The sequence below is a fragment of the Rhinopithecus roxellana genome, chromosome 12, assembly GCF_007565055.1.
Source record: "Rhinopithecus roxellana isolate Shanxi Qingling chromosome 12, ASM756505v1, whole genome shotgun sequence".
In the NCBI taxonomy this organism is placed as follows: domain Eukaryota; kingdom Metazoa; phylum Chordata; class Mammalia; order Primates; family Cercopithecidae; genus Rhinopithecus; species Rhinopithecus roxellana.
Window position 1 is genome coordinate 63193708 of NC_044560.1, and position 22779 is coordinate 63216486.

Sequence of the window (22779 nt, forward strand, 5' to 3'; positions counted from 1 at the left end):
ATCTACATATTTTAAGTGGGTGTAAAAGAAGTCTATAGTTTGGGAAAAACTGAATTTTGGGGGTTGGGGAAGTTAATTTGCCATGTAGGATGCTATCACATCAAAACAGACTATGCTTTTAGATTTTTTTCTCTCAGATCCAAGCCTATCATTCCACGCAGAGAGCGTGACTTTGGCTCTCTGAGATTCTGAAAATTCTGTTTGTGAAGCAATGAACAGTGTCAAATTCTTTGTTCAACATTCTGAACACCAAGTCTCACATTGTAAATTCTGTTTTTCTGGTTTCTAAATCCTGAGTGGTTGCATGCAATATACATGTGGATGGAGATTAGAAAGCTTCCGTCTGCATAAGTTCTTACCCTTTGTAAGGTGTGTGCTTTTTTCAGTGAGTGTGACTCAAGTATATCCATGCTTATTTTTTTTCTGATAAGTGAGTTAAATTGTTTGATTTACATTTTATCAAATACACTTTCAACATATACATTCTCCAAAACTCTAACACTGCATCTCATTCTGCTTTAGATTTGGTATATTCTAGATCACTATATAGCCAAAAAAAGATTATGTATTCATTACCAAAATAAACTGAACAAAAGACAAGAATAGATAAATGAATGTGTAAGAGAGAAAAATCATGCATTTTATCTTTCAATTTTATGTCTTCAGTGCTAAGGTTTTCCAATAAGGTGGATCTCTCACTTATTCTATCATCCTCCTTTCTCATACACTTTAGTCTTCAGTTCATTTTCTTTCCATATTCCAGCTCACATGCAAAAATATCAATGACAAGAATTCTGTATAGCTATACTGCCATCTTTATAATTCAAAATCTTGTCAATTCCAGTCACTGATTCAGTTGCTTAGGCTGAAAAATAATGTATAATATTCTTAAAATTTTCTGCATGGTGATTGCAACTTTAGGGAAACCTGCATTCAGCAGACAACCAATAGAAAAAGTTGGCTTAAGATTTTTAAATTCACTAAGTTATAAATGCACAATCATCAACAGGCAAGTCATGACAAATATAAAATCAACCTGAAGCATGAAACCAAACATCTAAAAATAATATAAATATGTTGTCTCTATTTGTACAAAATGAGTATTTACTCAATCCCTTTTTAAATAGACTTTAGTTTTTTAAAGCAATTTTATGTTTACAGCAAAATTGAGCAGAAAGTGCAGAAAGTTTCCATATGCCTCACTGTCCACAAACATCAACAGCCTGCACCAAAGTGGCACCTTTGTTACAACATACCTTTTTATTTGTTAGTGAACAGAGATGACTCCCAAGTGTTGAATCCTTTAACATCCTGGGTCAAAAATCCCATTTTTAGCTCAAGTCTCAAGTCTTGCTAGAATGCATTATTTCAAGAGACGAGTCATCTTTCAGTGCTGCTAAATACATAGTACTAAATTAGTTGCTGAAAACATACTGTGTTCAGTGTATAACACAGAAGGGATGCTAAAAGTAACAACTCGGAAAAGGTGTCAACAGAAGCACTAGTTGATTTGTAGATGTAAACTGGCAAATACCTCACCAGGGGTAAATACTGGAGATGCAGTACAGCCATCATTGAGACTTCTCTTCCGTCTACTCTTGGCAGTAGTTCCTACTTATAGGGAGACAAAATTCCAGATGTAATCATTTCAACTTTCAAGACCTGCTTCCTCAATCTGCTTCCTAGTGAGACTATTGAAATTGGAGCACTACAGAGAAATTAAAATAGAACTTGTCATTTCGAAAGTCTTATAATGAATTAAACTGATTTTTAAGCTAAACAAATCCTAATATTCTAGTGTAATAAAATAAAAAGAGACTTAAGGGCAGACTAAATTATCTAAAAGAGATGCTAATTAGGAACAATAAATGCTTGAATAGCCTAGGCTTTTTTGGGCTATCATAAGATTATAAACATGCGGATTCTGTAAAGTCAAATGGTGAATCTTTCTAGTAGCAATTCCAGTATGAATACCAATTCTCAGTATTAAATGCAGTGTTCCACAGACACTTGCTAAGCTCATGAATCAGTAAGATTTCTATCCTATTTGGCCATCCAGCTCTTGAATAGTAAATACAAAAGGCTTCAAAACCTGGGTTCCGCAAGCCTTCATTGTATTGGAGAATACATTGTATTCTTCATTGTATTGGAGAAGTCTTTTAAAGAATCAGGACTATAAGTATTGATTCTATCAAAGAGTTCTGGGAACATTAACAGAAAAGAGATTTCTTATGACATCATGTCCCTCAGTGTAATGTTTATGTATAATCCATGTGGACCATGTATATTTTATACAATTATTGATGAGAAAAGGGAACCCTTTAAGCCTTTACTCATTAAATGATGTTTCTCCGCCATTCTCTTATCTTGCTGCTCTGAGGCTTCTCTAAGTGGTTGCTGGTCGTGTATCTACTCTGCCTTTCTCTGCAAGCATCTTCTCTGATTCAAGAATACTTCCCAAAGCCAGTTCTTATTGTGATTGCCTCCTTGCTTTTTCCAGTATAGCCCTCGGCAGCCTACCCCCACAAACTGTTTACAAATAATGGTTGTTTAAGAGTCAGTTAAGCATTCACCATGCTCTTGCTTTGCAGGAAAATTGGCAGTAAAGTAGAAAAGCTGATGCCATCATCAAATATTATAACACACTTCTGAATGGAGTTTTCAATTTCAAGGCCAACAATATAGAGCTGAGAATAAGTTGTTACTTTTTGTACTTCTTGAAACTACTTTATCATTGTTCAATATTTATTGAGCACTAGTGTTATTGAAGTCAATTTTACAACAATTTATTTCTATCCATTTCTGTCTTAATCTTTTTTTAAATTTCGGATAGGAATGTTCACATTTCAATCCTGACACACAAAAATTACTTTATAAATATTTGGTGAGTGGGTGAATGAGGAAAAGGTTTCCTTTTGGCATTTGTGGTTTTCTCTTCACAAATAAAGTATTTAATGAAATAAGGATGGAGCAGCATGACCAAATCCATATGCACAACATATTTGGGTGTTGCTATTCCTTTAAGCGTTGAATATATATTTTTTTCTTCCAGTGTTTACAAAACAGTAACAGGTTTTTTATCTTGGCGTAATGTTATCAAACAATAAAATACTGTGGAAAAGAAAAAGGGAGCCTTTTTTCATAGTGATACCCTGGCAGAAGAAGGGATTGGTGGTTTCAATCTGTGTGTTACTCGATTAAAGCCGGACAGTTACTTAGGGAACATTACGTGTGGTTTGAACGGCTAAGAATAGATGTGTTCAAAGCACAGATATCAATGTCTTAAAAGCCACTCCTGGGATAGACAACAGCTTCTTCTTTAAGCCACTTAATTTTTTGTCTGGAAATTAATATTTCATTATTCCTTGGAGCACTTGACGTGGTCTTTATGGTTTGAAGATGTGCAGCAACCACCAAACAACCTACTATTAAGCTGTGTCTTCAAAACCCATAGAGAGAAGGTGCTGGAACTAAATGCTTTGGCACATGACTAAAGTAATTAACTGGGGTAGACAGATTTAATGCTATAATGGTTTATTTTAATCAAGAACAAAAGTAGGGAGGGACAGGGCAGGAGAAGGGATGGCTGCAGTGGGAAAGTTAAAAATTAAATAAATAAATGTCAGAGTTGCCTATGTCAGGAACAGCGGCTCCCTGCTACTTTCTGAACTATCATGTTCAAAGATGTTGATTTAGGCTCCTGCTGGTAAACATGCTTTTTTATAACCTCAACTCATCCATATTTCACACAAGAGACTTCATAAAAGAGACAGATTTATAATTTTCTGTCACTGAATTCAAGATTACCAATTATTTCTTTATTGAAATTTTTGCATCCTTTACTAGAATAGGTATTCACAGTTTTATAGACCTTTTCTTTTTTTCTCAGTCACTCAATTTAGATTTATGAAGCCTAAGAGTTTTCTCCTGCAGCAACTCACAAAAACATTCTACTTCAAATATGCAGTGCCTCAATCAATGTAATTATTTCCAGGAACAAGCCACAAGTTTTAGAATTTATATTCTTTAATAATTCTATATTCTTGGATTGTGTAATGATTACGCATGAATGAAAAATAAGGATTTTTGAGGGCAAAATATATGGGAATATTTAAAGTTCACTTTGTAGATTAATTGGACATTCCTACTTAAAATTTTAACTTTTCTCTGTGTACCATTCAAGATTTAAACTTTCCAAATTATATCAATAGCATACTTTCAGAACACTAATTATATTGAAGTATGAAGAAATGACAGAGAATATCAACTCAAATATTATGTAGTAAAACTGCAAAAATGAGGGTAGGAAAGTCTAGAAAATGTGTGTTATCTTTTGACCCCAAGAGCTTAGGGACAGGGACGTCAAAGGCATAAATGACATGTCATATTATCTACAGGTAATACACTCTATCATGTTGATGTAACTTTATCTCTGTGGTAGTTCTTATATGGTAGAATTTGTGGGAGTATTAGAAAAATATAATCAGGCAAATTTCCTGTATAATAGTCTGAGAAATGGCTAGAACATAGAGAAAAACCATGTAACATATGACCTGAAGAAGCTGGCATTTCCTAGAAGATTAAGAATGATCCTCTTCAGCCTGAAGAGATAAGTAGGGATCCCAAAGGAAGAGAGACACAGGGTTAACCCACACTTTGACTTTTGAAGATTGAGAAAGAGTGATTAGTTCCAAGTAGACACAGCACCTCTCTGACCAGGGTACATGGGCCAAGAAGCAGAGTGGAGGCTGGATGTCATCCCTCCAGCCACCAGGAGCACTGTACCAGCACCTCCATGCAAAGCCATTTCATGCCACTCCTGCCTAGGTCTCAGGAAGCTCAACAGCAACGGCAGGTATAGAAAGTGAGACCCATATTCCTCCTTTTTTCAGACGCTACACCTGTTTCCCTGCACACACCTTGACTATGAACTCATTACTCAGAATGGTAATATTCAAAAAGGTTTGCTGAACAAATGAATAAAATAGGAAAAGGTCTCTATAGAAGCTAAAGAGACACACATAACTCTCAGAATGGAGGAATATTCAGATTTAATTCTTTCTGTCTAGCTAAAGATTGCTTGTATAGTGTCTGTTCATATCCTTTGCCCACTTTTTGACTTTTTTTTTTCTCTTGTAAATTTGTTTAAGTTCCTTGTAGATTCTGGATATTAGCCCTTTGTCAGATTGATAAATTGAAAAAAATTTGTCCCATTCTGTAGGTTACCTGTTCACTCTGATGATAGTTTCTTTTGCTGTGCAGAAGCTCTTTAGTTTAATTAAATCCCATTTATGTGGCCAACAAACATATGAAAAACAGCTCATCATCACTGGTCATTAGAGAAATGCAAATCACCAATGATCATTAGAGGAATGCAAACCACAATGAGATATCATCTCATGCCAGTTAGAATGGTGATCATTAAAAAGTCAGGAAACAACAGATGCTGGAGAGGATGTGGAGAAATAGGAACGCTGTTACACTATTGGTGAGAGTGTAAATTAGTTCAAACTTTGTGGAAGACAGTGTGGTGATTCCTCAAGGATCTAGAACCAGAAATACCATTTGACCCAGCAATCCCATTACTGGGTATATACCCAAAGGATTATAAATCATTCTACTATAAAGACACTTGCACACGTATATTTACTGCAGCACTGTTCACAATAGCAAAGACTTGGAACCAACCCAAATGTCCATCAATGATAGATGGATAAAGAAAATGTGGCACATATACAGCATGGAATACTAAGCAACCATAAAAAAGGATGAGTTCATGTCCTTTGCAGGGACATGGGTGAAGCTGAAAACCATCATTCTCAGCAAACACAGGAACAGAAAACCAAACACTGCATGTTCTCACTCATGAGTGGGAGCTGAACAATGAGAACACGTGGACACAGGGAGGGGAACATCACACACCAGGGCCTGTTGTGGCGTGGGAGGATAGGAGAGGGATAGCATTTGGAGAAATACATAATGTAGATGACAGGTTGATGGATGCAGCAACAACCATGGCACGTGTATACCTATGTAGCAAACCTGCACGTTCTGCACATGTATCCCAGAACTCAAAGTATAATAATTAAAAAAAGATTGTTTGTATATACTAAACATAAATGTTTATGTTAATAGCACTTGACACTTTCACTTTCAAGATTTTCATGTTGATCCTCACTAGAGCCCAGTAAGATAGATAAAACCAGATATTTTCATACAAATTTTAGAAATTAACGAACAATAGTTCAGAGAGGTTAAGTGGCTTGTCTAAAATTGTACAGGTAGTTAGATATGACCATAAGCAGAACTCACCTTCTGAGTGCAAAAGGGAGACAGAAAGTACTGTTGAGATTAAAATGAGAGAAATGACATACCTGGGATAAGGAGATTGTATTAAATGATTGCTTTTCTTTGAGAAGTTATTTTGGGATGATTATTTCCAACTTTCGCTGAATATTGATGGATAGCAGAACTCATGGAAAATATAGAGAGATTTTCCACAGCTGGGTGAAATATTTCTCTGGTTTTCTTTATCTTTCAGGTATTTTCAGAAAATGCAGCAACTCAGATTAATTTTCCCGTGTTTCTCAGTTAGTGCTGTTTGTGAGTGCGTGTGTATGTATGTGTGTGAGGTTATATGAGTCATTTGATATTGGATGCAAGAGTAACTGCAACCCATTCAAGGAGGTCCAGAAGAGGATACAAGGATAATGATTTAAAAATTGATATTTTGTGTGTGAAAATCGAGGATAGGTAAGTATTCATTGAGCACTCTTCAGAAAATCATAAACCAGATATGAAGGCGATCTGGCTGTGACATCTGTCACCCCATTGATCACCAACTTTGATTTGGATTGATGTGGCTGGCTAGGCGGGCATCCCTTTCCTCCCTACCATGTCCCATGCATCCCTCCTGAAGCTGTATGTTTGGTCAAAGAGGATGACATTCCCTGATAGAGGAAGACCATTATTCCTGTCAAGAGTAGCTGTGCTCCCCTGCAAGAACCTGCAAACAGCTCAAAATAAATAGATAAATAAATAAATAAATAAAAGTCTATAACATAAAGGACTCCAGGTTCATTCATTTTATTTCTCTTGTCTTTGTCTAAAATTTTAAAAATTACATGAAAATCCTAGGCTAGTTGAGGTGGTCATTAAGACTCCATATTTTGTTAAGATGTCATGAAATGCAAATGTTAAGCATTTTTGAGATTCTTTAAGTAGTACAAGAATTGTAAACATTCTGTTTTATGAGTGATGTAAGTGTACTATATGAAATGTTGAAAAGTCACATTGCCAATGAGTTGAAATTGTGCAATTCTGAGTTTCTATTTATCCTCAAGAGTATATTGTTTTCATATTTTAAAAACATAAATATAACAAAGTATGGTATCAGAGGCACTTTATAGTCAGATTTAATGGTGCAAACACTGAGTTGCTATAATGCCAAAAATACAGTATAATATAAAGGTAAGAATACAGAAAACGGAGCAAGAAAGTACATTTTATGTAAAATATTTTGACTCACAGTATTCTAAAGAGGGCAAAAATAAATGCTAGACTGTAACCTTCACATACTAGTGTTCATAAACATACCAACAGTAAGATCTGGGATTCACAAAGCCCATCTTGGTCCATTTAGTTTCCATCAATGTGTCTGTCCTTTAAGTGATACATTGAACAGAAGAGAGACATACAATCAGTGAAGTTTTCGGGATTCATTTTGATGGAAACAAAATGAAGTAAACTCATATTTTCTAATTGTGTGCTACACCATTTTCTCTTGATGCAGTGATGTTTATCCCTTGTTAGTATGGGATCCATTTCTAAAAACACAGTTTGCAACTACTTTTAAAGCCCAGAAGTCCCACATCTCAATTTGCATCTGTTTTAGTGGCTTAAGAATATGCAGCAATTTTTAAGCACTGTTGAAATGAAGCTCATAAGAATGTAAAATGAACAATGAATGAGAAATCTGGGTGGTAAGAGTTTAAAATGTCAATAGATTAAGCCCTCCTTGGTTTCTAATGCTACATTTTCAGATTTCTTTTTGAGAAGAAATTTCTTTTTACTTTATTTGTTTCCCTTTTTTCATAAGATTTAAGAAATCCTCCCAAGATTTTCCAAGCTCTTTTTGGGGACTTTCCATAATGACAGCTGCAGGCTGTTGCTTCAGGTGACTGTGAAATCTTTTTCATAGAAGTCAGTTGAAATTATGCTCCTAGTAATCATATTGAATTTACCCTGAAAATAGAGCAAATAAATATGTATAGGATCAATTTTTACATTCAATTAAATATTTGCATTTTATTCAAATAATTAACATGAGGATGAAAATTATCTTGTGAAGCACATTATACACATTTCTATAGCATGCATTACTTTACTGGAGTTAAAATATCACCATTATGCCTGATAGCACATGTGGAAGCAAATCCTAGGAATGAAGCATTTATAGTAAACATCCATATGTTTTAGTAAACACAATTGCAGGTTTTCCAGAGTTAGCAAATGTGTGAATTCTTTAAATTATACTAAAGAATGAAAATCGTCCCACTTTTCATATGCCAAAAGAAAAAAAAATCACTATGTCGCATAATTTGAGATTGTAACAAAATCATAATGATGAAAATAGTAACAAGTACTTATTTGGGTTTGATACATATATTTTGTATGTAACCGTGACACTAAACTTACAATTGAAGCTCTATTTTCCTCAGGCTTGCCTTAGACTAGTAGGCAAGTCAACAATTTGGGGGCGATACACGTGGTAGAACTTAAGATTTAGTCTTAAAGAACTGGTCAATTATAATAATAGCTAACCCTCACATAGTGTTTACCATGCTGAGGCACTGGGCACTTTTCTAAGTACTTTCCATATATTAACTCTTATAATCTACCTCATTTGGTTGATTCCATTATCGTCTTCATTTTACTGATGAGGAAACTGAGACACAGAGTGAAAAAATAAGTTGCCAAAGGTCACACAGCTAGTAGAGAGCAGCAGAGATTCAAATGCAGGCATTCTAGCTCGGGAGTCTGCTTAATGAGGCTTCATCTTAGATGCAAGTTCTGCAGCTTAAATGGCTCAAAGCTGACCTGACTGATCTAATTAAATGATTCTGATCATTCTGATTCTCAAAGCTTTAATTTGTAAATAGTCAAACAAATTAGATGTCACAGGAATCTTTTTGCTTTGCTTCCCTTTCTGCAGTACCTGTAGTACACTGGGATTTCTGGTGGCACTAACAGTGGTGGCACCGCACCCCTCTCTGACATAGGGACTTCATTGTCCTGAGACCCTTCACATTTTCAGAACTTCGTGATCACATGACTTTGGAGAAAAAATTTTAGCCTTTATTACAAAAGGTTTTATTTGTGTGTAGCTGCCCCCTAGGTAAAGTATATATATTTATGATACCTTTTACGTTGTCTTTTCAAAAGAGACATTGTTGGAGGGAAAGGCGGTATATGAAAACATTACTGTAAATGGTAATGTAAATACTTTCCATGAAAAATTCATAGGAATGATCTCTGATTGATCAAAGAAAGTGAACTATACAGACTTGACCGCTTCCTAAATATCCTCTCAGAGTCCTTCAAGACAGCAGCATTTGGAGGCTACAAATCAGGAGACTCAGGAATCAGGTAGCAATTCAGAAATATACCAGCAGGGCTCCAGTAATGCCTGTTCCAACCACATGACCAACACAGTTAGGACATGGACTATTGCCTAAACTTCAAGCCAATAAGACCCGGACCCATGGGGCATCACAAAACCAACCAATTCTGGTATTGTTGCACTTCATTTTACGTAAGTGTGGCTACATTTATTCACAGCTGTGTGAAGAGAACATCCTAAGTTTCTTGCAAGTCTTAGCTGAAGTAAGGGGCCAAAAGAAAGAAAATGGCCTCTTTTTTTTTTTATTTTTTTTTTTGAGATGGAGTGTCGCTGTAGCCCAGGCTGGAGTGCAGTGGCACAACCTGGGCTCACTGCAAGCTCTGCCTCCCGGGTTCCTGCCATTCTCCTGCCTCAGCCTCCCTAGTAGCTGGGACTACAGGCACTCGCCACCATGCCCGGCTAATTTTTTGTATTTTTAGTAGAGACGGAGTTTCACCGTGTTAGCCAGGATGGTCTCGATCTCCTGACCTCGTGATCCACCCGCCTCGGCCTCCCAAAGTTCTGGGATTACAAGCGTGAGCCACCGCGCCTGGTGAATATGGCCTTTTTAATATGAATGACCAGGTGTCCTAAAACTTACCAACAGAGCCCAATCCTTTTGTCTCTGGGCTGGGTTTCACCTATTACTTTCAACTTATGATTTCAGAAATGCATTTTACAACTAGTCTCACATCTCCTAGCACTGGTTCCTAACATAATCACTTCTAAAAACCTCAAAATTTATCTTTTTCATTGAAGTTCTATAATACGTTGAGCATTTTTTAGACTTATTAAGGTACGACACTAATTTTAGAAAATGACTACCTGATTTTTACCACAAAGAGCGATGTTTCACCGACAAATATGTGAGCCCCACATTAGAATAACACCAAGTGACATATTGAATTCTATATCACTTTACAACTATTGACTCATGCACCAAGATGAGTTAATATTGTGTGCCCTGTTTAAAACCTTGTCCACATTTTGGAGGCTTTCTAGCTAGTGAACCCACTGCTTAGGGATAAACATTGGGATTTCCTATCAGCATCCCTTTCTACCCTTATACTGACATTAGTGACCAAGCTGAGGATGAGCACTGTATTTGACAATCCAGAGGAGCAGAGAATAAGAAGAAATAATGTTAGGCAAAAATCATGGTCCAGTTTCCTTTCCAAGAGGACTTAGGAGAGTTGTGGGAGTTAGAGGAAAAACTGGACTTGGCAATAAGAAGAGTCAAGGCAATCTGGAACCCTCTTTGCCAACTTGGACCTTTCCCCTTATCTCTGCCCTCCTGGGCCCATCTTGAAATTCATTGTTACATTGTAAGTACCTAATAAAAAATGTAAGTATTGTGGAAATGTTAATAATAATGTCTTTACGTACTAGGACTCAGGGACAAACGATCTCTGTTCCCATTTCTTTGTTTTCTTTCCCTCCTCTATGCACTTTCCCAGACTCTCCTTACCTTGCCTGGCATTTTTTTCACCTTGGCGCTGCATTTCTTCACAGACAGTTGTTCACAGTCCTTCCATGCTTAGGGCAAATATGGTTCCCAGATTAGCATCACATTCCCCTTAGTACTTGATGCATGTTTTTTCTTTACAGACAAGACTTCTGATCACCAAAAACAATCTTGCTCTTGGGTAATGTATTAGTCCGTTCTCATCCTGCTAATAAAGGCATACCTGAGACTAGGTAATTTATAAAGAAAAAAAGGTTTAATGGACTCACAGTTTCACATGGCTGGTGGTCTCACAATCATGGTGGAAAGTGAAAGAGGAGCAAAGTCATGTCTTACATGGTGGCAGGCAAGGGAGGGTGTGCAGGGGAACTGCCCTTTATCAAACTGTCAGATCTTGTGAAATTTATTCACTATCTCAAGAACAGCACAGGCAAACCCACTCCATGATTCAATTACCTCACACCTGCTCCCACCCACAACATGTGGGGATTATGGGAGCTACATTTCAAGGTGAGATTTGGGTGGGGACACAGAAAAACCACATCAGGTAATTTGTATGAAAACAAGCTGGCAGTTATCAGATAATTGCCACATCTGTCAAAATTCATTATAGTCTCTTTTGCTTGAACAGGGAGAAAATAACCTTTCAAGTCAGTGTCTAACTAGGATATACTTATAGATTCATTTAGCCTTAACCATTTATAACTCCAGAAGTAAATGGCTTTTACTCCACTTAAAAAGATAAATTCTTAATGCAAAGTTTCATCTTTGGTCATTAGTACAGTCTCTCATATGAAAGAAGTCTCTGTAATTAGTCTTATCACATATAATGGAAAGACACTCTACAATTCATGTTTTTCTACACCAGATCAATTCTTCATTCTTTACAACCAAAAGTGATGCTTTTGATAGCAAGGTTCAAACTGTCAGTCTCACTAAAATTATTCTAATAGCACTGACAAGAATGGTTTTTTTTGGAGGGGATATCTCTGGCTCTGTCGCCAAGGCTGGAGTGCAGTGGCACCATCCCAGCTCACTGCAACCCTCTCCTGAGCCCAAGCCATCCTTCCACCTCAGCCTCCCAAGGAGCTGGGACTACAGGTACATGCCACCACACCTGGCTCATTTTTGCATTTTCTGTAGAGATGAGGTTTTACCATGTTGCCCAGTCTGTTCTTGTACTCTTGGTCTCAAGCAATCTACCCGCCTCTGTCTCCTAAAGTGCTGGTATTACAGGCATGAGTCACTGTGTCTGGTCCAACAAGAATGATTTTTAAATCATCTATTATTCCAATCTTTGCACCATAAATACTGACTAATATTGTTATTATCATCTTCTCATTGATACGTTTGTAAGGTACTTTAAATAGTCCCTGATTTGTCATAAAGTTCATTTATTCCATCACTATTATTATCATCTGATTCAGGCATCACAATAGACTAATAAATTCAAAAATATTATGATCCCAATTTACAGATGAAAAAATTGAGGCTATGAAGTTAGGTAACTTGTCAATGATTAAACAGCTAGTGATTGGGGCAGTCAAAACTTAATTGCAAACCTAGTTAACTCTAAATGAAGGATATGGACGATTCCTCAAATTTTGAATGTCTTTCTATTATGCTGCCTGTATATCTGGTTAATTGCAGGAAAAAAAATGTAAAACTCATCAGTAATGTGCCTCCTGACAATGAGGAAAAATTAGAAGAAATGAATATTTGAATATATACCAATAGTTTTTCAATTATTTGATCATATTATAGCAAAGACTTCATAATCTACCTATTCTACTTGATCACTTCTTCCAGTGGAAAAGGAATTCAGTAATATGATAAAGTGGCACTGCTTAAGCAAGTTAAGGAATGAAGGAAGGAAATTATGTAGACATCTGTTTTAGCAACAGGGGGGATGCATAATTCATATTCAAATTTAGTACACTGGGATTCAATGCTTTGGGGATATTACAATCCAGAAATAATATTGGACCAAATATACATGGCTACACACTGTAAGCTTAGTGATACATCCCATAAGAAAATAAAATGGTAATAATTAAGCTAAACTAAAAGTAATTTATAATTAACAAGCAAGAATAACAGCAGTTAAAATTCCTCGCCAACACAGACATTTCTGATTCACTAATAACAAATTGTCCTCCCCTAAAACTGAAGGAATATTGTCAAGCTTTGTGAAATATTTCTGGGTGCAAAACTGAATTAGTCTTCAGTATGCTCTAGAAGCTTGTTAATTTGGGTATATAAATAACAAATGTTAATGTCCTAGGTTACTAGTAAAACAAAACAAAACTCTCTTAGTAGTTAGTTGGATGTGGTGAAGTGCACCTGTAGTACCATTTTCTAGGAAGACTGAGGCAGGGGAGGATTGCTTGTAAGCCAGAAGTTCAAAGCTGTAGTGACCTATGATGGGTACCTGTGAATAGTGACCACGCTCCAGCCTGGGCAACAAGCAAGACCCTGTCTCTGACAAAAAAAAAAAAAAATCTTAGTTATAGATAAAGATAAGAATAAGACAAGTCAATGGAATAAAACCCAACTTTTCCTTAAGAATAAAGGGGAACATCTGTATATTTGAATCAATTTGAGATTCTTCAGGGAATTGCTTAAAACTCATTAACAAGCCACAGGACAATTTTTGAGAATCACTGCTATAGAAAATATCATGCTCATCTCAAAGGGAATAAAATCTATCTTATCTCAAGTATGCTGTTTACAATAGAAATTATTTTTAATTTCTCAGAACTTGCAGACTTTATGGGGAATTTGAGAAGATCACATCTCTTTCTCACTTTGAGAAAATCTTCCCTGCACTCCAACTTCTTTCTTTCCATTCTGCATTCCTCATTTGGTAAAATGGCATCACCATTCACACAGCTAGTTTTGCACCAGTCGTCTCTCTCTCTCCCTCTCTTTCAATCCCACATCTCACATCCAATTCATGAACAAACACTGTCACCTCTACCTACAAAAATACATCTCAAAGTCGGTCACTGGGAAGTTAGTCCATGTCCTGGTCTCCCCTGGGTTTCTGCAATGGCTACCTGATTGGACTTTCTATTTCCTCTTGTGCTTCCCTCCCCTCACTACTCTGCAACATAATCTTTGCAGAATGCAAATCAGATCGTAACATTTTGATCGTCTCAGCTATCACTGGCTTCCCATGACACAGAAACCCAACATTCTTCCCAGCCTGTCCACTAACTGCCTCTCAGTCTCCGCTCCCTCTGGTTCTCTCTCGCCCTTGGGGTAGTCACCTGGCCTTCTTTGCTCTTTTGAGAACACATCAGAAATGTTCCCACCTCAAGGACTTCACACTTGGAATTTTCTTCCCTTGGAACGCTTTCCTCAGGAATACATACATGGCGGCTTACATCTTTGCTGCATTTTTGTCTTGTTCTTATGCCAATTCATCAGAGATCTCATCCCTAAACAGCATTTCCAAAATGCACATTCTGTCACTCTGCATTCCTTTACCCTTCGTGTTTTTCTGCCTCACACTTATCGCTGTGTAGCACTATATTACATGTTCAGTTGCTTAAATGTTTATTGGCTATCTTCACCACTGCAATGTAAGCTCCATGTGACAGGAACTTTTATTTATTTTGGAATCCCCCAGTCCCTATCAGAACTCCTAGTATATAGATCGTGTTCACAAATATTTCTTAAGTGAATGAATGTCTACATTTGCCTCTACACTTAGGTCATCTTTGGGACCCATTTAGAGGACTGCCTAATGCCACAACCAGGTGGTCAACTACTGGAGAGCTTCTCTAGAATTCGTCTTACTCATTCGAAGTACTCCTGATGCTTTCGTAGGCATCCTAAGACCCAGTGACAGTATTCTGATTTAGGCAAAAGCAGAAGAATGACAGGATTGATTTCAATTTCTCCCACTCACAGCTGGCTGAACATGTAACATTCCATATTTAATCTCTTGTTTCTAAAAAAGAGTTATCTTCTCACACTCTTCCCACCCTAGTCCCACTTTCAGAGAGATCTAAACCTTCAACCAAAGTGCCTGCTATTCATAATTCTACAACTATTGCAACCACACTCTGCCTCCTAATTTTGCACTCCCAGGGAAGGGAAAAAATATTTAAGAGCCCAAAACTTTAACAAGCCTCTCCCTTTATTTCATACGACAGACTTCCTAGTTAGAAGGATTGCAAATCGGAACCTAATTATATTTTAAATGAACTAAATATATTCCAATAAGGGGAAAATTATTTAAAAGATATATCCTGGCAACATCATGAAAATCTAATCGCAATAAGAACTTTTTTAACTTTTCAAAATAGAAGAAGTTGAATATTTTTAGAAGCCATAACTCAGCTATAATATTACTGAATATAGTGAATAATTAACATCAGACTATGATGTCATAATTGTTGGAAACATGATGTAGAAAATAAGGATATTTTGTATTTTTTATATTAGTGATAAAAATAATAATTATAATACTATGTGAGAGGCAATGTTACAAGCACTTTATATGTAGAAATTGCTGCCTTCAACCCTAATCCAAGCAACATAAAATCTTACCTGGATTATTACAGTACTTCCTACCTGGTCTATCTGTTTCTGCCCTTCACCTCTTACAACCTATTTTCAGTACAGCTGCTCAATTATGGTTAAAAAGATAGGATAGGCCGGGCGCGGTGGCTCAAGCCTGTAATCCCAGCACTTTGGGAGACCGAGACGGGCGGATCACGAGGTCAGGAGATCGAGACCATCCTGGCTAACACGGTGAAACCCCGTCGCTACTAAAAAATACGAAAAACTAGCCTGTAGTCCCAGCTACTAGGGAGGCTGAGGCAGGAGAATGGCGTAAACCCGGGAGGCGGAGCTTGCAGTGAGCTGAGATCCGGCCACTGCACTCCAGCCTGGGCGACAGAGCGAGACTCCGTCTCAAAAAAAAAAAAAAAAAAGATAGGATATGCCCTATCACTTTCTTGATGAACACCTTTGGATAGCTTTCCCTGTGTCTTAGAGTAAACTGCAAAGATCTAACCATATCCTACCAGGCCCTCCATAAAGAAGCCCCAATGACCTCTCTCATAATACCTCCGACTTGCTCACACTGGTTTCCCTGCTGTTCTTTATACATTCCAGGCAGGCACAGTCTTTCCGCTTGGCCTTTGGGCCTGATTTATTTTTTTTTTAGACGGAGTCTCACTCTGTAGCCCAGGCTGTAGTGCAATGGCTCACTGCAACCTCCGCCTCCCAGGTTCAAGAGATTCCCCTGCCTCAGCCTCCTCCCCAGTAGCTGGGATTACAGGTGCCTACCACCACGTCAGGCTAATTTTTGTATTTTTAGTAGAGATGGAGTTTCGCCATGTTAGCCAGGCAGGTCTTGAACTCCTGACCTCAGGTGATCCACCTGCCTTGGCCTGCCAAAGCGCTGGGATTACATGTGTGAGCCACTGTGTCTGGCCTGCACCTGATATTTCCTCTACCTGCAACACTTCCATTAGATGTTTCCATGACTTCTTTCTTTCCTCCTTCAACCTTTCCTCAGATGTTGTCTTCTCAATGAAGCTTCTCTGACTACAAAATTTAAAATTCTAGCCCCACCCCAACAGTCTTCTTTCCTCCATTTTCTTCCATAATAACATATCACCATCTGATATGTTATATATATTTACTCACTAATTTGTTTATTTCCAGATTCCACCTCATTAGAATATAAGCTTCATAGAAGGCATTTTGACTGTTTTGTTCACTGTTGCAATCCCAGTCCTGAGAACATTGCCTGGTACATAAAAGCTGATAAATATTTGTTTATTAAACAAGATACCAATCAAACAGTGAGATAACATTACATATCCATCAGTGACTAAAATCAAAAACACTGTCAACACCCAGTACTGGTGAGCATGTGGAGCAACAGGAACTCTCATTCACAGCTATGGGAATGCAAACAGCACAGCCACTTTGGAAGACACTTTGGCACTTTCTTACAAAGCTACACAATCCTACCATATGATCCAGCAATTACATTCTGAGAAATTTGCCCAAATGAGTTGAAAACTTATGTCCACAAAAAACCCTGCTCATAAATGTTTATAGCAGCTTTATTCATAATTGCTAAAAACTGGATGCAACCAAGATGTCCTTCAATAGGTGAGTGGACTAACAAACTGTAGTATATCTATGCAATGGAATACTATTCAGTGATAAAAAGAAATGAGCTAACAAGCCATGAAAAGGCATGAAAAGGCATAGAGGAAACTTAAATACACACACACACACACACACACACACACACACACACACACACATACATTGCTAAGTGAAAAAAAAAAAAATGCCAGTCTGAAAAGGCTAAAAACTCTATGATTCCAACGATGTGACATGCTGAAAAAGACAAAATTAGGGAGAGAGTAAAAAGATCAGTGGTTGCCAGGAGTTTGCAGGGGAAGAGAAAGGGATGAATAGATGGAACACAGAGGATTTTTAGGCAGTGAAACTATTTCTGTATGATAATATACTAGGGAGTACACGACATTGTCCATTTGTCAAAACCTATAGAACTGTACAACACAAAAGATGAACCTTAATGTAAACTATGGACTTTAGTCAACAATACTGTATCAATATTGGTTTGTCAGCTTTAATAAATCTGCCATACTAGATGTTAATAATGAGAGAAATTATGTGTCTGTTTGGGGCCTGTGGGTGTAACAAAAAACTCTACTTCTGAAGCAAATTTTCTGTAATTTACAACTGCTCAAAAATGTAATCTATTAATTTAAATAAGTAAATATGTTTAGCTACTAATTTGGTACTAGCTAAAATATTAGCCTTTATCCCATAAAAAGCACTTTGATGTAATTTCTATCATTATCTTCATTTCGAAGATGGGGAAACTGACCCATCCATGTTGGGTGACTTTCCTAAACTCACACAGCTATTACTTGGGTGCTACAGGTGTGGAACCCAGAATGGATCATCTCCAGAAGCACCACTCCCAATTACTATGCCATGTTACACACTCTAAAGACATTAAATGTACAAGGGATATAGGTTGATAAAAGAAGTGCTTCTGGTGGGGCACGGTGGCTCATGCCTGTAATCCTAGCACTTTGGGAGGCCAAGGCAGGCAGATGACCTGAGGTCAGGAGTTTGAGACCTGCCTGGCCAACGTGGTGAAACCACGTTTCTACTAAACATACAAAAATTAGCCAGGTATGGTGGCGTATGCCTGTAATCCCAGCTACCTGGGAGGCTGAGGCAGGAGAATAGCTTAAACATGGGGGATGGAGGTTGCAGTGAGCCGAAATCAGGCCACTGCATGCCAGTCTGGACAGAGCAAGGCTCTGTCTCAAAAAAAAAAAAAAAAAAAAAAAGAAGAGAGCTTCTTTTTATGATATGTGGTGAGAGAGTGAATGCATCTATATGAGTAGTTGTGCTAAAAAGAAAATTACCATTCAAGAATGAAGTTTGACAGTCCCAGGGTTTTGTTTGCTGTCATTGTTTACTATTTTTGTTGTTGCCTTTGAGGGCAATTTAATCGCTGTTGACATACATGGTCTTTTGGTGACAAACATGAACTTTTAAAACTGCTGCACAGATTTCAATATGGATAGGTACAAAAGCATGTCTTTTTTATTTTGCTTTTTAGTCTATTTGTAAGGCTAATATATGTTTGCTGTAGAGGGAAGAAGTGATTGTCTAATTCCTGTAAAGGATTTTAAAATATATCTGAAGTGCCATTTCTGTAAAATTAGAGATACGGTAGGACAAACCATTGAGTGTGAAACAGAAAATTCCAGTCAACTGATGAGCCCCCCCAGGCGCAACACAGAGGGCTTTATAATTTTCTTCTTTAAAGCAGTTTGTAGATATTCCATTATCATGACAGTTTTTCCAAGTCTGGATCCTCAAAGTTACCTCTTCCCTGCACTGCCCAAAATAGAAATTTCAGTTCATCCTTGCCTGCCTGTGGCAGGAATAAAGCAAACCCAATATTCAATCTTTTCCCAGATTACACAGTCCATAATAGAATATCATCATAACTTCTTTCTAAAGCAGAATATTCATCCAATTAAACTTGAATATTTTTTAAGAATGCACACAATAAAAAAGATAATTGCATGGTTGTCAAAAATTATGACTAACAAGGTACAGGAGAGCCTCATAAGATAATTCTTATAAAAAAGATTAACATTTACCATGTACTACTAATGAAACATAATTGTAAGAGATTTAAAAATAAGTAGTTGGAAAAATAGTAAACATTCATTGCATGTAAAACATGCAACCAAAATGAACTTTAAAATGGTAGAAAAATACATTAACACAATAAATTTGCTTATTCAACATAGGGATATGGCCTACTATACAAAAATTAGTTTCTTTAAATACTTGTTTTAAAAAAAGAAATGTTTTTCTTTGGACTCTGTTGTGTCATGAGGTTATTCTATAAACAGGTTTCTACTGTAGACCCTCATTAAAAATCAAAACCTTTAAGGTACAGTCCTCACACACACACACACACACGCAAAAAGTCAGGGAAAACCTTTCACACATTCAGAAACAGAGAAAATTGCTAAAGAAAGGAAAAAAAGCCCCCTTGACAGATAAGCAATAGCTCTGCTTACACAGTAATTTATGGTAATATCAGAAAGCTTTTGATAAAACTTCACACATATTGCAGGGTAGGACACTGGAAAAGATTTAAAAAAAAAAAGACTCAAAGAGATAGGGGAAATTAAACTATTTATAGAGGGGAAGTATTTTGTAAAAGAAAATTTGGCAATTGGTTTTGATAGTCATAACAATTTATGTAATTTCTATGTGCGTTGGGGACTTGCTGTCTGAAAAAGTGGCAAGCTAACATTTTCTCCATTATTACAAAAAGTCATTTTTGAGAACAATAAATATGAGAAGGTTTAAAATATATATATTTCTGTGTGTGCATGTGTGTGTGTGTGTGTGTGTCATAAACTATATACGTAGTAAAACATCTGGTAATGTTTGTGAGCCAAATAAATTTCTATCATTTGTTTAGTTTAGATCTTTTAAACTCTTATTTTTATTTTATTTGATAGCAAATCAATTTTCCAATAAAATAATTTTGCCTTTGGGGTATTATAATGAAAAAGCAATTTAAAATATATTTCTATAACTACTGAAAAGTACTTTCAGGCTAGATATGCAGTAAATAAATGAAGAAATATTCACGTGAGTTGCACTTCCTTTCTTGTTATCAAAAAAATAATGAGCCTTAATTTACATATTTCTCCATCAACCCCTTAAGTGCTTATTAAGGTCAAAGCTTGAATATATTTGTTATTCTACAGAATTTTATATTTTGAAGTTTAAAGTGCTCTGATTTCACTTTCTATATTAAAAAATATATAAATGAAATCAGTGAAGACTTTTTAAATGGATTTTCTTATATTCTTCAGTGTCCATTTTAAATAAACTGCCCCTGCTTTCCTCTGAACTTCAATACATCTTTGGCCTGTCATTGTCATTCTTAATCATTGATGTCTCAATTCAATCTCTGACAACAACCACTACGAAGCTCTTCATTTCAGGAAACTGAAAACATTTTGTCACGCAAAAAGAGCGTATTATGGGAACTCTAGTTACTTGTTTTTAAAGAAGACTGACAAGAAAATTTGGATGAAGAAATGCAAGTCTGTCTCTGTTCTCCCTAATAAATCTCACTTGAGGCAGAGCTTCAATGAGTAGTTCTGGAAACTTCTTAAGCAATATACATATATATCACTGACCTGGATGGTCAACCATTTCAAGCTGGCCAATGCTTTTCAATAAAGATAATATCAGAATCTGAAGGAACTGGTTTGAGTTTCTAAAGTATTTTGAGGAAATATCTTGTGAGAATGGGAAGCATATTTTAATGCCATTCACATGTTTCCCTGATAACGAAAGCTGATCTGCAAGGGCGTTGTAAGCATTACAGGCTAATTTCATTGCAATGTCGGGGTCTGAGAGGGAGGTGAGGAGAACCAGGAGTTGGGTGGGGGTTCAAGGGCATGGAGGTGAACATGGTTGACCCACTGGAAGATCACTAAGTGCTGGAACCGACTCTAGAAGGTTCATGTTTTGAGCCTTTATGGCGATTGTGCAGCTCTCTTGAAAATTTACACTGTCGTTTTATTTATAGCAGATGTCTCTTAAAGCAAACATTTTTACTTCATACTACACAAATATTACGGAAAATTGCAAGCATAATGTGGCGTTTTGGTCGTGCCGTAGAAATCTACAGTATTTTCTATAATGGATTATGAGCAAGGGGAAAAAACTGATACTGATCTAAGGCTGAAGGATAAGGGGTAATCAAAACAAGACTTCTGCAGATACTTTTATGAAACTTGTTTTCAAAGAAAAGGCAAAAGTTGAAACTGTGGATTAAACCAACTAAATTAAACCATTGTGTATTCAAAATACATTCAGCACTTTAGAATAAAATGACCAGAATCCAGGGTGAGGCAATTCCACTGTCTGAGCTATTCAAACAAAAGAGTGTTTATTTGGATTTTCCTAAACAAAACTTGTATTTGATTCTTGTGCACACCCAGTGGGAAAAAATATCTAAATATATATTTCATTATTCTACCGGTTCTGAATTGTAGTTCTCTTGTGAACTGATTTTGAGTATAGTGACTAAAATGTATGTTCTGTGGCTGCTCAGCAATTGCTGAACTGCCTGATGGAAAAGTTTTAGATCTGAAATTTAGCTCTTAATATAAAATAATATGAAATATAATGTGCAATTAAAGGAGAAAGTAAATTCTGTTTGGAAACAGAATTCAAAAATAGAGAATTACATAAACTTTGGAAATTAAAATCCATATAAGTAAAACCTGTATTTCTGAGAATTCGCTGTTTCTTAGGCATGATTTATAACAATACACATTTCAAAAAGGAAGTCATTAAAATAATGTGGTTGTTATGTTTTCACAGGCCTTTTTGAGAGTTTAACCAGTACAACAGAATAATCTCCCTGGACTCTAAAAACACAAATCCGTGACAAGGACATAAGATTGATGGAATTTGTAATCATATATTTTTACTTATGTAATAAATTTGTAATTTCAAGGACATTATTCAAAATGACCACACTGCATTACAATGTGTGGATTCCTGTGCTGTTTTGCATTAATGTGTGCAGAAAAATTTTACACTTAATCTGCGATTGGTGCTTCAGTGGGTTGCTTACCATTATAATTCTGGTCACAGATGGGGGTTAAAATATCTCTAACCTTTACAAATGTATTATGTGGCACCACTGACATAGCTTTCATTGCAGATAAAATCTATGACAAATTTTCTGTGTGACAAAAGAAGAACATGATTTCATATTAAATTCTGATGATAGAGACATATTTCTCTACTTGTACTTCTGAAATGTTTTGGATATAGTAACAATGGACAACACTTCCTCTTTGAGTACATCAATAAAAATCTCAAAATCCACTTCATTTTTATGGGTCCAGAGCTTCAGTAAATATTTCTTAAGCAGAACTAAAAAACAGTGTGAAAAATGTTCAGAATTCAGCTCACTTCTAACCTTGCTGATCAAAACAGACAAAACATTCAACTGGTTCAACATAATGAGAAGCAGAAAGAGGAAGCCACAAAAGAGCCTGGAAATTGAGTG